Below are 18,161 nucleotides of genomic sequence, written 5' to 3'. Positions count from 1 at the left end.
TACAGACTAGTCAATCCTTAGGTTAGGTAATGTAATGCGGGACAGTGAATCATAAAGTATGTAGGATATAATAGGTCAGAGGACACTTGCCTTCACCAGGTTGTTGCTAAGGGAGGTCTCTAGCAACACACTCGGGAACCTCAGACTGCTCGTTGACTAAATAAAGCGAGCATGCATTCAATACATTTGGAAAGTACCAATGAACAACACATCAAACATGTACAAACATTGGAATACATCTTAAAAAGGCACAATACTAAATAAGGAATAATGAGACCAAAGTATAACATGAACTAATTTCATTTAGAAATAGATTATTCTTTAAGTGTTGTCCATAATTACACAACCTAGTTCTATTTATTTTACGGTGACCTAAAAATTAGACCAGAGATAAACTCATGTGATACATGTTATTAGTCTCACAAAACTAAATATACTTTAACCCCTAGGGTTTTCCTTTTATTTATTATTAAATAAACAAATCTACACATATACTAGTTCATAGTTAATCATAAAATTATAATATATAGATTGTAAATGGAACTAATTTATTTAAATAGAGAATATTCCTATGAACATTTTGCAATTTGAATCACTAAATTTGGAGTTCATATGCAAAAGATATGAAATAAACAAGTTTGGGAATTTAAAATATAAAAATAGGTCTAATTCTATAATTATTTAAAAGTCTAGGGTTCAATCTGCAAGATTACAGGGGCCTGCGCGCGAAAACCAGGGACGGCGAGTTAATTCCAACTAGATCTGCGGCCGAGGGTGCGCGCGTGTGGGCGGGCGAGCGCTGACAGGCGGGCCAGCAGCGTCAGTGACTGAGGGGGTTACACTGACCAAGTGGGCCCAGCTCCAGGGGACACGGGCGCTGACAGATGGGCCCAGACACAGCGCTCACGAGCGTGAAGCGGTTTCCCGCGATCTGAGCCGTGCGATCAAGATCAGATGGGAGAGATCAAACCGGGAGGGTTGGTTAGCTGTGGGCGGCGCCGCTCCTTCCCGCGGCATGAAGTCGCCGGAGTTGGGGCGGGTGCGTGCTATGGTGGTTCCGGGGTCGCCGGAGTTGGTCAAAGAGGGGGAAGATGACTCGGCGAACTCGATGGCGGGGTTGTGGCCACGAGACCGAGGTCAGAGAGGGGAGAACGGCGGGGAAAATGCTTCGGGCGGGTCGGAGTAACTCCGGTTAGGGATTCCGGCCGCGGGGAGGGGGTCTGAGGCGCGTTAGGGCCTGGGATAGTTCTAGCCGAGCGAGGGGAACCTCAGGGGGCAACGTGGGGGCACTGGGCCAGACTAAATCGACCGGTCACCACGCGGGCGCGGCGGATCGCCATGGCCGAACTCCGGCAAAGCCGAAATTGGCCGACTACACAGCGTAATTAGGGAAATTGAGCATGGGAATGGGTGTCTCACCTCGGGGCGGAGCTCGAGGTCGCTTGGCATGGCCTACGACGAGCTAGATGACTGGGGAGGCGGGCGCGGGTCTCCGGCGAGGTCGGACGGCGTGGGCAGAGCGCTAGCGAGAGCGGGGCTGCGTGAAATGAGGCAGGGGAGTGAGTGCGGGCGCGGGCGGGGCTAAAAAAGGAGCTGGGGCACGTGGGCGAGCGTCGTGGCCGAGGATTCCCGCAACGAGCGCGGGGAGGGCGGAGCTGACAAGGGAGGCCCATGACGCAGAGAGAGAATGGGTGTGCGGGGGCAACGGCTCGACGACGGGAAAACGGGCCTGCAAAGCAGAGAGAGAAGAGGGGCGCGCGTGCGAAGAAACCGGCGCCGACAGCTTGGCCCCACTAGGCAGCGAGCGAAAGAGAGATGATAGTGCGGGGGAGGGAGTTGCCGCTGATAGGTGGATCCGACCTGTCAGGCGGCGCGGGAGCGCGGGCGCGTGGCCTGGCTGGGCCGAGCTGGGCCGGCTGGGCCGCTTTGCCTTTTTCTTTTTCTCTGGATTTTCTAATTGCTTTTACATTTCTTTTTCTCTAGGGTTTTCAATTCAAATCAATTAAAGTTTCAAATTCAAACTAATTCAAACATGTGCAACAATTCAAAGAATATTTAAACTCAGCATGATGCAACATTTCATGACTCATAGTGTTTTGACAAAAATAAATAATTAATCCCCCCTTAATTAAGCTATTTCTACTCAAAAGAAAAAAGTGAGAGAGAATCTAAAGAGGGATAGAACCTAGGGTGAGAGATAGAAGAGTAACACCTGAATTTGGATGATGATAATAAAGAAATTTTATACCCCAAATTCAGGGTGTTACACCCGTGCCCACCGTGCTAGTCATCTAGCCCGCCAGAAGCCGTGCCAAGCCACCCCGAGTTCTGCCCCAAGGTGAGACGTCCGTTCCCGTGCTTGGTTTCCCTTATTCACACCTCACCATGGCCAATTTGGTCTCGCCGGTGGGTTTAGGGTTTACGGTTTAGGGTCTCGCCGGTGTGCGGCCGCGTTGGCTCACCGTGCCCCACGTGGTGTCTGGCCAACCCAGCCCCGTCCCGTGTCCCAGTGTAGATCCATAGTACTTCCCACCTCCGCCGGTTCTAGCCGAGCCATGTCGCGGTCGATTGCTCCTCCACGTGGTCGGAATTCCTCACCGGAATTGCCCCGACCCGCCTGGAGCCTTTCCTCCGCCGTTCTCCCCTCTATAACCCCGTTCTCATGGCGACAACCCCACCAGCGAGTTCGTCGAGTCTTCCTCTTCAGTTCTGGCCAACCCCAGTGACCCCGCACCGCCGTACCACGCACCCGCCCCAACTCCGGCGACCTCACCGCCACGAGGAGCCGCACCGCCCACAGCCGTTAACCCCTCCTGGTGTTGATCTCCACCGTCTGATCCCGATCGCACGGCTGAGATCACGGGATATTGCTTCGCGCCCGCGCGCCCTGTTTCCGGACCCATCTGTCAGTCGCCTGTGCCCCTAGCACCGGGCCTGACCAGTCAGTATGCCTCCCCGCCCTCGGTCGCTGATCGCCCTGGCCCACTGATCAGTGCGTGACCACGCCCTTGTCCGCGCGCTCGCCCGCTGATCTGTTTTCAACCATTGATCTCAGATTCGACGACCGATGAAGCCCGATACCTCTTCGCGTGGTGATTTTGTTAAAGAGACCCTCAGTTTAGTTGGAATCAACCCGCCGTCCCTGATTTTCGCTCGCAGGCCCCTGTAATCTTGCAGATTGAACCCTAGGCTTTTAAATAATTACAAAATTAGACCTATTTTCATATTTTAAACTCCCAAACTTGTTTATTTCATATCTTTTGCATATGAACTCCAAATTTAGTGATTCAAATTGCAAAATGTTCATATGGATATTCTCTGTTTAAATAAATTAGTTCCATTCACTATCTAAACACTCTAATTTTTTATGGCTAACTATGAACTAGTATATGTGTTGATTTATTTATTTAATAAAATAAATAAAAGGAAAACCCTAGAGGTTAAAGTATATTTAATATTGTGAGATTAATAATGTGTATTACATGAATTTATCTCTGGTTTAATTTTTTATGTCTCATTAAAAGGAATTAAATCAGATTGTGTAATCGTGGACAATACTTAGGGAATAATTTATCTCTGATTTATTTGTTTAATTTTTTATGTCTCATTACATGAATCTAAATGAAAATTAGTTCACCCTGTAATTTAAATTCCCTTTTGAGTTTATACTATTCTTTTGAGATGTGTTCCCATGTTTGTACATGATTGATGTGCTGTTTATTTATCATTTACCAAATGTATTGAATGCATGATCGCTTTATTTAGACAACGAGCAGTCCGTGGTTCCTGAGTGTGTTGCTGAAGATCTTCCTGAGCAACAACCTAGTGAAGGCAAGTGTCCTCTGACACATTATGTCCCATTCATTTTTAATTCACTGTCCCGCATTACATTTTTTAAACCTAAGGATTGACTAGTCTGTATTTACCTTATCCTTGTTTACCTTTTGGGTTATCATGGTTAGCTTTATGCTATTGCTTTAACTTAATCAATGAACATGATGTGATTATTTATGATACGATGATGTTATCTCGATGATGATATGGTGATACTCTAGGGGGCTCTGGCCACTTTCCTAAGTACCTCTCCGTAAGGACCTGTTCGTGGAGTGACCACCCGGGATAACAGTGCAACCGTGAGGGTGGAATGGGACGCCCTTAACTAATTAATTAGATGAACCTCAGGGTGTAGTTGGCTTTGCCTGAGGGCCATCAATGGGGGCCGGGGCGTAGTGCTCGCTCTACCAAGGGGGGGTGCAGAGGTTCATTTGATTTGGTTTTGTTAGTCACCCACCTTGGGGAGGTGTACTGCGTTTATACGACTGGCGAAACCTAAGAAGCAGCTATGCACCAAGGGAGTCTTTGTAAAAGCTACGTAGTGAAACCTTGCCGACTCACCTTGGTAGTGTTTGAGGGTTTGATCGACCCAAGGCAAAAAGGGACCACGACTCGTGGGTAGAGTGTTAGAAACTGGTATACCAGCCGAGCTCACGGTTAAGAGCAGCCTTGGGATCCTCTTTGATTAGAAGAACTTTGATTACTTTATGATGATGTTTAAGAATGTTGGTTATAATTCTGATCTCTAGTATTTCCTCTTGGAGGGAGTGCTTTTGGGTAATAACTGGATTTATTACTAAAACTTGGCTCTACTAATAGTAATAAATGTTTTACCAACTAAAAGCAACAACTTAACCTCAACCCCACATACAACTAGTCCACTTTAGCCAAACGGGACATTTGCTGAGTACGTTGATGTATACTCACTGTCACACCCGGATTTTAGGGGTCCAAAACCCGGGCGCGAACATAATCACCAGGTGTGCTGGGACCAAGTCTCACACATATGATGATTCATGGCATAGGATCGAATGTCACATCTTTATATATAACAGGAGTTCTATACAAAATAAATAATTACATTATAAGGAGACAACGGTCCAGCAACCCAAAGTTGACTGGGAGACGACGGCCTAGACCTCTCACGAACTCGCAACAGCATCCTCCATGCGCCTCATCCTGCGGTACCTGTTCTTGACCTGTGGGGGGTGTGAGACAGTAAGAGTGAGCTCACATACGTTCATCGCTCAACAAGTTGTGGGGAATAATGTGAATGAACTCGCCAAAGGTGGGAGTTCATGTGAAGTGTAAGGCTTACCAAAAAGGATGGTTAGAGCTGAGCATTGCTTTTAAAGTTGGTCAAAATTTTATTAGCAGTTACTAAGTGTAAGTAAATACCAACCCAATTAAGTAGTAGAACAAAAGTAACAACCTCACCTGCGATGCAATGCATATGACAAATTGAGTTTAAGTTCCATAATTTAATCATGTGAGTGTCTGAGCCGCTCATGACCGTGAGCACGGCTAGTATACCAGTTTTACACTCTGCAGAGGTTGCGCATCTTTACCCACAAGTCATGTTACCCATCTGCCAAGGGATCGCGACTTCCCATACACCTCTACCGAGGAGGCGAGGCAGGGTAACACTACGAGGCCTTTACAAAGTTCCACTAGCTTCAGAAAACCCGCTACAGTTTATAGGAAGCTCCAATGCAGGAATCCCTTGCAGGACCGCCATCGCAGCAAAATCCTCCCGAGGGCCTCCCTACACTGACCACTCCCCTACTGCCCTTGCCCCTTTCGGGTAAGGTAGTCTTCCACTAGCTTTCCTAATTAATCGGCCAAGGGCGTCCCATTAAACCCTTGTGGTAGCACTGTTTTCCCGGGTGGTTCTCCATGTTCCAATTAACATAATGATCTTATCATGAACAGTGATAATAAACAGATAATAAAAGTGTGATCATGAATAATGTATCTTCATACCCCAAAACCACATAAAGCACTAGCAAGTACTACCCAAAAAGTTCAGTGGTAAACAAGGTATAAAGATAATCAAACTAGGGTAACCTATTGGGTCCCATCAAAATTAACCTATGCAGATCATTATGATTAATCAGAACATGAGTAGGTAAAAAGAAGTGATCAAGGGCACAACTTGCCTGAGACTTGAGATTCCAGGTACCAGGATGATCTTCAGATTCTCGTGACCTCACTGCTAGTCGTAGTAATACAAACATACATGGTATAGACAAAATTAACATCACATCAAACATGCAAATAGAATATACAGTAATAAACTAGACATTAAAATAAGATCACGGGAACTGGAATCATTAAATTTGGAGTTATAGATTTTAAGTTATGAATTTTTCCGAGGTTTTATGCATTTTATACAAGATTAAGTGCTAGACAAATTTTAATGAGTCTTTTATGCCAAAACAGAGGCACTAAGTGATAGATAATAAAATTACAAAAATTTAGAAAGTGGAATGGATCAATTTGGACTAAAAATGGATTTTCTATGGATTAAACAAGTTCTAGGATTATTTTTACACATAAAAATCTATTTCTTAATTTATTTTATAAGTTTTCTCACTGTCTGGACTAGGCCTCAAATTATGGAAAGTGCAGGGGCTACGGTGCAACATTCCCAAGACTCAGAAAGTCCTGGTGTGGACGGCGGGTTCTATTATCTAAAAGTATAAGGTCTCTTTTGAATAAGTGTCGAAACGAAGGGGTATCGTGCAGTGTTGACCGTTGGATTATGCGTAGACGGCGCAGATTAGATCAATCCACCGATCGAAACGGTACTCAATCCGCACCGCAAGATACAACATCAACGTCTCAGATTTAAATATCCCATATTGATGTGGTACCGACCGATCAAGATCGGACGGCGCACGATCTCCACCCGAAGCGGTACGCGCCCAGCTCAATCGCAACCGTAGGGAAAGCATCTGACGGTCCACGCCATCCCCCCCCCGGGTGAGCGGGACGGCGGCGCCGCCAGGTTCCCATGGCTGAGGCAACACCGGAGCACGCCGGAGTTGTGGGGATTCTCCCGCTGGTGTACTATTCTCCCAACCGTAAGGTGCTACGCGCGGAGGAGATTGTAGCAAATTCAACAGAGGGGTTTTTACCGGCGATTGAACAACGGTGTGGTCTGACCGCGACGTGGGGCGGATCAGGGTGAAGGTCGAACTCCAACGAGCGATTGCCTAAGCTCGCGAGGTTTCCCCGACCAAGGATTCACGCGCCCGAGATCCACGTTGTCTGGTAGTTCCCCGCGACTCCAAATCACGATGAGCGTGAGATGTGGGAGTGGTGGTCCGATTTCCTCCCGTGATTTCTCTCTCCTCTCTTCTCTCGCCTCTGTTCTTGTGACCACGGTGGACCTCGGCGTTCGTTCACAGGGTCGGGCGAGGGAGCAGGGCTCGGGATTTATAGTGCCGCGGATTCCGCAAGAGCTAGCGGGCGAATCGCTCCATCATCCCCCTAGCCGAGCCGTTCAATCCGCGCGGAGTCAACCATGACCCGTTCGTGGCACGCGAGATCTACGGGGAAGAGATATCTGACGACTCGGGCCCACACCACGGCGGCAGCGAAGACGGTGCAAGCGCGAAAGAATGACGTGCGGGCCCCGCGAAGCAGCCGCACGGAGTGGGCTGAGCGCGCGCCAGTGACCGACGAGCTGGGCCCGCTTGTCGGTGCCAAGCTCAGAGTTGACGCGCGGGCGGTGTGGGTGCACTGGGCCGAAAATGAAGTAGTCGGCCCATGTAGCCCTTTTATCCTTTTTCTTTTTCTTTTTCTGTTTTCTTTCTTCTTCTCTTCTAGGTTTAAATTTGAATTTGAATTTAGTTTCAAACCTTGTGCAAATTTGTTATCAAATCATATTATGGAATGAAAAATACAAACTTTAGAAATATGTTTATATTATTTATGTTTTCATATCATTTCTCTTCTTACTTTCAAACCCTAATCTTCAATTTAGGGTTTAATCCAATTTCTAGCCCTTTTATATTATTATTATTATTTTTATTTAATGCACAAACATATAAAACTCCATCGAGATGCACTTTGTTTTATTTTAGTGTCATTGGTTAAATTTAATCACTCTTAATTTTATGTATGCTCTTTTCATGATGCAAATAAGGCACATACAATAGGGAATTCACTCTTTATTCCTTGTAAACAATTTTGAGTGTTACAAATCCTACCCCCCTTAAAAATAATCTCGTCCTCGAGATTTGTAAGAGAAAAAAAATTATACCAAGTTTGGTTTGTAATTGAGATTGTAGTTTCTATTTGATTCAAAAATTAAAAGTCTCTTTTTTTTTACTATTTAGCAGGTAATTAGAAATGCATGGGTATCTTCTATGTTTAGACACACAGTTAGGTAAGAAGAGAGATGGTCAGAGTGAGGTTAGCTGATGGTAAGAAGAACTTGGTAAGGGAAGACTCCATCCAAGGTGGTAAATCTTGAATAATCTCGAGATCTGATTTGACTCCTATTCTTCCATGTCGAGGTTGATCTTCTCCTTCTTGCTCCTTGGTGTCTCCATCTGGGTTTGGGACAAGAGGTTAAGATAGATCTGTTATGTAGGTCAAGTTGTTGGGTATAGCCGAGTTGATTTAAGTCACCAATTTAGTCTTAAGTGAATTAGGAGTATGGCCTTATCCTTTGTACCAACATTAAGTAACTTACACTAGATTAGATCATAATAGATTAGATAGAATCTAGATTAGGTTGGTACGACTAGATTAAACTAGTTAAGATCTCATTATTTTGGATTAGGTCATGGTGGTTACACTAGTGTGGGATAAATATGCTTATTGGGGTACGATGAATCCATAAGGATAAGGTAGAATCTTTTGAGGTCAGATAGATCTATTAGGATAAGATAAATCTTTTCAAGATAAGATGAGAATCTATTTTTTTTAGGATAAGATGGATCTTATGAGTGTAGGATAGACTTTTTCAAGATAAGATGGATTTTGCTAGGCTAGATTCTTTGATGAGGGATAACCTAGTTCATTTAGATATTTTTATAACCGTTTTTTTTCTATATGTATATGCAGATGTGATTGTGGACATTACTCCACAACTAATCACACTCAATCAAAGATCCAAATCAGACAAGTATCATAAGAACAAACATTCAAGCATACAAATATTTATATAAAAAAATAGTTTTGTTGTGGTTCCTGTGAATAGGTCTCCTATTCCTAAAGTCACTTTAGGCACAAGATTTCAAAGTGTGAAATCCACATTTGTCTTTAAAAATAAAAGGTAAGAATAATCAGAGTGAAGCGGAAATAGATGAGAAAAGATTAAGATAAGTTTAGAAAAGAATCAAAGTAAGGTAAGTAGGTAATAGTTTTGTCCATTTCTATCTAGGTTTCGTCCTACAGTCAACATTCCTCTGATACCACTTCTGTCACACCCGGATTTTAGGGGTCCAAAACCCGGGCGCGAACATAATCACCAGGTGTGCTGGGACCAAGTCTCACACATATGATGATTCATGGCACAGGATCGAATGTCACATCTTTATATATAACAGGAGTTCTATACAAAATAAATAATTACATTATAAGGAGACAACGGTCCAGCAACCCAAAGTTGACTGGGAGACGACGGCCTATACCTCTCACGAACTCGCCACAGCATCCTCCATGCGCCTCATCCTGCGGTACCTGTTCTTGACCTGTGGGGGGGGTGTGAGACAGCAAGAGTGAGCTCACATACGTTCATCGCTCAACAAGTTGTGGGGAATAATGTGAATGAACTCGCCAAAGGTGGGAGTTCATGTGAAGTGTAAGGCTTACCAAAAAGGATGGTTAGAGCTGAGCATTGCTTTTAAAGTTGGTCAAAATTTTATTAGCAGTTACTAAGTGTAAGTAAATACCAACCCAATTAAGTAGTAGAACAAAAGTAACAACCTCACCTGCGATGCAATGCATATGACAAATTGAGTTTAAGTTCCATAATTTAATCATGTGAGTGTCCGAGCCGCTCATGACCGTGAGCACGGCTAGTATACCAGTTTTACACTCTGCAGAGGTTGCGCATCTTTACCCACAAGTCATGTTACCCATCTGCCAAGGGATCGCGACTTCCCATACACCTCTACCGAGGAGGCGAGGCATGGTAACACTACGAGGCCTTTACAAAGTTCCACTAGCTTCAGAAAACCCGCTACAGTTTATAGGAAGCTCCAATGCAGGAATCCCTTGCAGGACCGCCATCGCAGCAAAATCCTCCCGAGGGCCTCCCTACACTGACCACTCCCCTACTGCCCTTGCCCCTTTCGGGTAAGGTAGTCTTCCACTAGCTTTCCTAATTAATCGGCCAAGGGCGTCCCATTAAACCCTTGTGGTAGCACTGTTTTCCCGGGTGGTTCTCCATGTTCCAATTAACATAATGATCTTATCATGAACAGTGATAATAAACAGATAATAAAAGTGTGATCATGAATAATGTATCTTCATACCCCAAAACCACATAAAGCACTAGCAAGTACTACCCAAAAAGTTCAGTGGTAAACAAGGTATAAAGATAATCAAACTAGGGTAACCTATTGGGTCCCATCAAAATTAACCTATGCAGATCCTTATGATTAATCAGAACATGAGTAGGTAAAAAGAAGTGATCAAGGGCACAACTTGCCTGAGACTTGAGATTCCAGGTACCAGGATGATCTTCAGATTCTCGTGACCTCACTGCTAGTCGTAGTAATACAAACATACATGGTATAGACAAAATTAACATCACATCAAACATGCAAATAGAATATACAGTAATAAACTAGACATTAAAATAAGATCACGGGAACTGGAATCATTAAATTTGGAGTTATAGATTTTAAGTTATGAATTTTTCCGAGGTTTTATGCATTTTATACAAGATTAAGTGCTAGACAAATTTTAATGAGTCTTTTATGCCAAAACAGAGGCACTAAGTGATAGATAATAAAATTACAAAAAATTAGAAAGTGGAATGGATCAATTTGGACTAAAAATGGATTTTCTATGGATTAAACAAGTTCTAGGATTATTTTTACACATAAAAATCTATTTCTTAATTTATTTTATAAGTTTTCTCACTGTCTGGACTAGGCCTCAAATTATGGAAAGTGCAGGGGCTATGGTGCAACATTCCCAAGACTCAGAAAGTCCTGGTGTGGACGGTGGGTTCTATTATCTAAAAGTATAAGGTCTCTTTTGAATAAGTGTCGAAACGAAGGGGTATCGTGCAGTGTTGACCGTTGGATTATGCGTAGACGGCGCAGATTAGATCAATCCACCGATCGAAACGGTACTCAATCCGCACCGCACGATAGAACATCAACGTCTCAGATTTAAATATCCCATATTGATGTGGTACCGACCGATCAAGATCGGACGGCGCACGATCTCCACCCGAAGCGGTACGCGCCCAGCTCAATCGCAACCGCAGGGAAAGCATCTGACGGTCCACGCCATCCCCCCCCGGGTGAGCGGGACGGCGGCGCCGCCAGGTTCCCATGGCTGAGGCAACACCGGAGCACGCCAGAGTTGTGGGGATTCTCCCGCTGGTGTACTATTCTCCCAACCGTAAGGTGCTACGCGCGGAGGAGATTGTAGCAAATTCAACAGAGGGGTTTTTACCGGCGATTGAACAACGGTGTGGTCTGACCGCGACGTGGGGCGGATCAGGGTGAAGGTCGAACTCCAACGAGCGATTGCCTAAGCTCGCGAGGTTTCCCCGACCAAGGATTCACGCGCCCGAGATCCACGTTGTCTGGTAGTTCCCCGCGACTCCAAATCACGATGAGCGTGAGATGTGGGAGTGGTGGTCCGATTTCCTCCCGTGATTTCTCTCTCCTCTCTTCTCTCGCCTCTGTTCTTGTGACCACGGTGGACCTCGGCGTTCGTTCACAGGGTCAGGCGAGGGAGCAGGGCTCAGGATTTATAGTGCCGCGGATTCCGCAAGAGCTGGCGGGCGAATCGCTCCATCATCCCCCTAGCCGAGCCGTTCAATCCGCGCGGAGTCAACCATGACCCGTTCGTGGCACGCGAGATCTACGGGGAAGAGATATCTGACGACTCGGGCCCACACCACGGCGGCAGCGAAGACGGTGCAAGCGCGAAAGAATGACGTGCGGGCCCCGCGAAGCAGCCGCACGGAGTGGGCTGAGCGCGCGCCAGTGACCGACGAGCTGGGCCCGCTTGTCGGCGCCAAGCTCAGAGTTGACGCGCGGGCGGTGTGGGTGCACTGGGCCGAAAATGAAGCAGTCGGCCCATGTAGCCCTTTTATCCTTTTTCTTTTTCTTTTTCTGTTTTCTTTCTTCTTCTCTTCTAGGTTTAAATTTGAATTTGAATTTAGTTTCAAACCTTGTGCAAATTTGTTATCAAATCATATTATGGAATGAAAAATACAAACTTTAGAAATATGTTTATATTATTTATATTTTCATATCATTTCTCTTCTTACTTTCAAACCCTAATCTTCAATTTAGGGTTTAATCCAATTTCTAGCCCTTTTTATATTATTATTATTTTTATTTAATGCACAAACATATAAAACTCCATCGAGATGCACTTTGTTTTATTTTAGTGTCATTGGTTAAATTTAATCACTCTTAATTTTATGTATGCTCTTTTCATGATGCAAATAAGGCACATACAATAGGGAATTCACTCTTTATTCCTTGTAAACAATTTTGAGTGTTACACTCACCCTTGCTTTACAAACCACCCCCACCCCAGGTGTCGGTGTTTTGGGTCCGATTGCGCACCCGGGGTTGCCCCTTGAGGAGCTTTTTGGAGTAGGACGGTGTTACCGACTGTAGCTCGATGGTTCGTGCCGGATGCACGAGAAACAGTAGACAATCTTGTACAGGTTCGGGCCGCTTTGAGATGCGTAATACCCTATGTCCTAGTGTGGATCTTTAGTGTGGTGGGTTACAAGGAAGTTCTTTAGTATGGGAGATGCTAGAGAGCTGAGTAAATGGCTAAGGAGTGAGATGTTTTTGAGGGGGTGCCCTCTAGGCCTTATATACTTGACCATGGGGCCTTACATGCGGATATGATAATAACGCGTGTCTAAGTAATATTGAACCGACTGAGCCTATCTTCCTATAATTCTGCCGACTTATCTCCATTCAGTTCCGACGCCTGAGGACGCAGCGCGGGAAAGTCGGGTCATTGCTGTGGATGACGCTCAAATCCATTGGGCCGTCTGGGCTCGAGTTGATCCAATCTTGTGTAGATCCACTTCGCCGGACGTTCCTCCCCAGGCCCATGAAGGGGTGGCCTTGCGAAATATTGGGCCCAAAGCCTTTCGCGAGGTCTTCCAGCCTTCCAGTGGACCTAGGGGATATCTGTCCCCCACAAGCCCCCAATCTTTGAGTTGATTTTGAAATAATCGGCCCAAAGATTCTAGGTCCAGCTTGCAATTTTTGATTCTGATAAGGAATGCCTTGAAATTAGGCCTATCGAGTTGTTGCTTCTAAACTCTGAGTAACTCGGTGAGAACGATCTTCTGTTATCCTCTCCTGTCATTATTCATCGGTCTTCGCTTTATTCTTCAGAAATTGGTGCTCTTTCTCGGGCTTATGCTTTGGAGATCAGCATTCTGTTCTCTGGAGTTCAGGATTCATTGGGTGCACCCAATGGGTGTAGCCCCCGAGCTTTGAGTGGATTACTGAAAATAATCCACTCAAAGCTCTTCATCTTAAGCTTTTCTAGAAATCATTTTTATCTTCACCTCATGCTTTAGAAATCAGCATTGTTTTATATTCATCTCATGCTTTGGAAATCAGCATTTTATCATTAGTTCATGCTTTAGAGACCAGCATTCTGTCTTTTGGGGTTAATGATTCATTGGGTGCACCGAAGGTGCACCCAATGGGTGTAGCCCCAAGCTTTGAGTGGATTACTGAAAATAATCCACTCAAAGGTCTTCATCTCATGTTTTTAGAAATCGTCCTTTTATCTTCGTCGAATGCCTTAGAACTCAGCATTATATCATCAGCTTTATGCTTTAGAGATCAGCATACGGTTTTGCCTTTGATATCAACAACGCGGTCTACCCATGTCCTGTTAGGTTTGAAATTTATTTGATCTGCGACAGATTGGACATCCGGTAGATGGCTCTTGGCTGGTCTTCATTTCGCTTCGTGCTTCAATGCTTCTGTTGATTAGACTTGTACTTCAGCAGCTATTTTTGCCTTTCCTCCGATCTCCATCGATATCTTCCTTCTGTCTTGATACATTCATTGCGTATACTGTATGGATGTGACTGCTTGGGAAAATCTATTGAAAATTCCTTGACGTCCCCCCCAATGGGTGTGGGCAAGGGACGGCTTGGTGCGCTGAGCGTTTAGCAAACTGCCCCTGAGTAGTAACTTGATGTGACTGCGAGTGTAATCATATCATCCAAGCAGTTGACTTGAGTCCCAATGGGTGTCGTGTTACGTGAAACGGCATCAGCCGCCTGACTTGTTTCTAGACGATTTGAATTGCTTATTGAATATTTGCGACTGTTTAGTGACCGCGGTAGGAGATGAGCGGTTGCCTTCTTCCTCTATAAATAGAGCGCTTGCTGCACTGGTGTCTTCACACATCTCTCTCCCACTTGTTGCTTACTCTCTTCTCTTCTCCTCCCTTCTACTCCACCATGGGCAAGAGCAAGAAAGGCGGAAGCTCATCGCACCATTCCGGCGACAAGCGGAAGCGCGAGCCGACTGCTCCCTCGGAGGACTTCGGCGATTCCGAGTACTTGGAGGAGGAGTTCTCCTTTGAGTCCGAGGGGTCACTAGTCCATGCCTCTCCCCCGGTGTCGTCCGATGACTCAGACGACTCCCAGGGGATCGCCGCCAAGGTGTGGACATAAATCCGGGCCGTCGAGCGCTCCGGGCTCGAGGGCTCGGATGAGTCGGAGGTCTCCTCGGACGAGGAGAACTCCTATGACTTGTTCGAGGAGGGGAGCGGTGGTGACAACGACGGCGAGGGCGACAGTGACGACGGAGGCGACGGCGATGGTGACGGCGATGGCGGCAAGGGCGATGGCAAGGGCGACGGCAAGGGCGATGGCGGCAGCGGCAAGGCCAGTGGCAAAGCGCCGCTGGCTTAGATATTAATATAGATAAATAGTAGTAGAAGTAGTATTAGTGGAATAATGTAGTAGTAGTTAGTAGTATAGCATAGTATAATGTAATGTAGTAATGTAATGTGGCGAAAAGTGGGAAGAAGATCGACTCATAATGAGTCGGCCTTTAAGTTTGTGGAAGAACTTCCCTTTTTATATAATGAAGAAAATTTCGGCCTGTTTTGTGCGCATCTCTCAGCTTTCCATCGTCTTTTTATAGTCGATCAAAAGTTTGTATTTGTGTCCAACGTAGCCGTTGTTCTCAGAGATAACGCTCGAGTAATGACTTGCGATTGTTGTGTCGCATTTTAATTCTGCCTGCATTTACGTGGAGAAAGAACGGCTGAGTTACCGCCGGTGTCTTTAGAGGTAACAGCCGAATGGTTCTTGACGACATCAGCGTTTTAGATTGTAACCTCCGAGTTCTGCTGAGCCACGTCGGCGTTATAGAGGTAACACCGAGTGGTGCTTGGTGACGTCGGTGTTTTAGAGGTAACAGTCGAGTCGTGCTTGGCCATGTCGGTGTTTTAGAAATAACGGCCGAGTGACGACTGGCGACGTCAACGTTTTTAGAGGTAACAGCTGAGTGGTATCAGGCCACGTCGGCATTTTAGAAATAACGACCGAGTGATGAATAAGCACTTTTAGAAACAGTGTCTGACCCGGGAAAACCCCATTTGTATCACGTCGTCGTACGCCTCTGCATTCCAAGCCCTAGCCTCACTTTTGCCTCCGAGTTTCCTCTGTTTCCCTTTGATTTCGCTTCCGCTCAGCCTGCCAACGAGATTGCGATGGTGCCCAAGCGGAAGAGTCAGAATTCTGCTGCAGCGATCATTCCTCCAATCGATTTCAACAGTCAATTACCCTTCGCAGGTAATCATATGTCTGTTGTTTCCGAGTCGGATCTTCTCCATCTTGTCTCTGTCGGAGTTCTTCCTCCGAAGGAGCTTTGCTCTTGGCGGATTTGTTGTGGGGTTACTGTCCCGACAGAGGATACCCACGAGTCCGTTGTTTACATCCCTTTTCTTATCCGTGGCCTTGCTCTTCCCATTTATCCCTTCTTTTGCGATCTCCTTGACTTTTACCATCTGAATCTAACTCACCTGAATCCCAACTCTATTCTACAAATTTCTATCTTTGTTCACCTGTGTGAAGCTTACCTTGGAATTCTCCCTCACTTTGGTTTGTGGAAGTACTTATATCATTGTCGCCCTGAGATGGCTGGGCGGCAGCATCAGCTCGTGGGTGGTGCGAGTCTGGAGATGCTTCGTGGGAGGAAAACGGAATATCTTGACATCCCACCCAAGGATAGCATTAAAGGATCGCTTAGAGTGGTTCATTGTGGAAAACCATGGCAAGTCTCTCCCCCTCGGTCAGGGAGACAGTCGGATGTTCGCGCTCCTAGTTGGATTGAGTCTCCCACAGACTTGGAGATAGAAGAGGCCAAAGTTATACTTGCTTAAATTTGCTTGTTGAAGGAGTGAGGTCTGACCGCTGAAGCTGTGGTTGCAGACTTTGTTTTCAAGAATATTCAGCCACTGAAGGATAGGGCATACCCAGCTTATTTGTATAGTGGTGTCACCGATTCAACCCGGGTTACCAACAAGAGCATTCCTGCTGTGGATTTGGTGAGTCGACTGGAAATGATCCTTATAGGCAAGGTGTCGAAAATTGGTGCTCCTGTTGCATATTCTGCCTGGAATCTGCCGCCTTCCAAGTCCTTTTTTGATTATGTGTCAAATCCTCCTGCTAGTGACAGTGGTTTGGGTCTTAGAGTGTGACCCTCTCTTGAAGAAGTTGAGGTTCTGGTTGCTTCACTTGGAGATCTTCCCAATGATGAGAGGCAAGTTCACTTTGAGATGCCTATGAGTCCTAGTGATGCAGAGATAAGCGCTATGCTGGACATGTTGGCTGGGGATTCTTCTGACTCGGTCGCTGCTGAAACAATGGCTATTGCAACTATCCTAGAGCCTGAGAAATCCGTGGATACTCGAAGGCCTGAGGGTACCCGCCCGAAACATCTTCGCCAAGTCAGTCATCCGGCTGCTCCTGCCGAGGGAAAGAAAAAGAAAAAGAGACAGCTTCAGCGAGTGTCGTGCTTGGATCGTGATGCCGGCCCTTCTGTCCCTTGCTGCTGAAGAAGTACCAGTGGAACTCTTTACTGGGGCTGATCCCAATGGGTGTGTCCCTGCTGCTGCTGATCCCAATGGGTGTAGCCCTGCTGATGCTGAACTCAATGGGTGTGGCCCTGCTGATGTTGATCCCAATGGGTGTGACCCTGCCAAAGCTGAACCCAATGGGTGTGACCCTGCCAGAGCTAATCCCGATGGGTGTGACCCTGTGCCGTGTATTATCCGTATTGTTGATGAGGACGAGGAAGAAGAAGAGGAAGTCCCCTTAGTTCGAAAGAACAGTCGGCGTTATAGAGTCGGTGGGGGGAGTAGCGAAATTCCTTCTCCAGCTTTGTCTGCTCTTGTTGGTCTGCAAGAATTATCCATAGCAAATTTTGATCAGGCTCTCGAAGATGTCATTCCTGAAGATATGTTGTCCGAGCCAGCAGATGATGATATGATAGACGTTTGTTCTGACATCCCAGAGGTGGGGTTAGAGTTATCCCAAGTAGTGTCTCGTGCCTCGTCGACCTTGGAAAGCGGTCTTCGGAGTCAAGAGGTTGGTCATGGTTTCTCTATTCCCATGGAGGTGACTGAAAGTCCTTCAGCCTTAGAGGTGGCTGTTGCGGAGAACCCAGTTCTTAAGGATGGTGCCAGCGGTTGCCCAGCCCCCGAGGGTGTTGCCGGTAATGATCTGGCTCGGGTGGGTAGCGCGAGCTGCGACGCAGCCCCCGAGGGAGTTGCCGATGGTGATCCGGCTCCGACGGGCAGTGCAAGCTGCAACCCAGCCCCCGAGGGTGCCCAAGCGTGCTCCCCTTCTCGTACCTCCATGGATGTCCATGTTGGCTCTTCTCCACATTCTAAAGGCATGGTAACAGTGCATGCCTCAAATGAGGAAGTTGCCTTAGAGGTCGGCACACCGGATGCTAGAATTCTGATGCCTGCTGGTGGCGCTGAGTTGATCCCTGGTGATGTTCTTCAGATTGCTCCAGTTGATATTCCTTCGTCGAGCTACCACCTAGCTTCTTGTGATTTGGGATTTCCTTTATTCTTCTCTAATCTTCAGGTAATTGGGCTTTTCC

This window comes from Zea mays, chromosome 7, assembly GCF_902167145.1.
Source record: "Zea mays cultivar B73 chromosome 7, Zm-B73-REFERENCE-NAM-5.0, whole genome shotgun sequence".
NCBI classification, from domain to species: Eukaryota; Viridiplantae; Streptophyta; class Magnoliopsida; order Poales; family Poaceae; genus Zea; species Zea mays.
The sequence above is the reverse complement of the archived record's forward strand: the minus strand, read 5'-3'. Positions refer to the sequence as shown.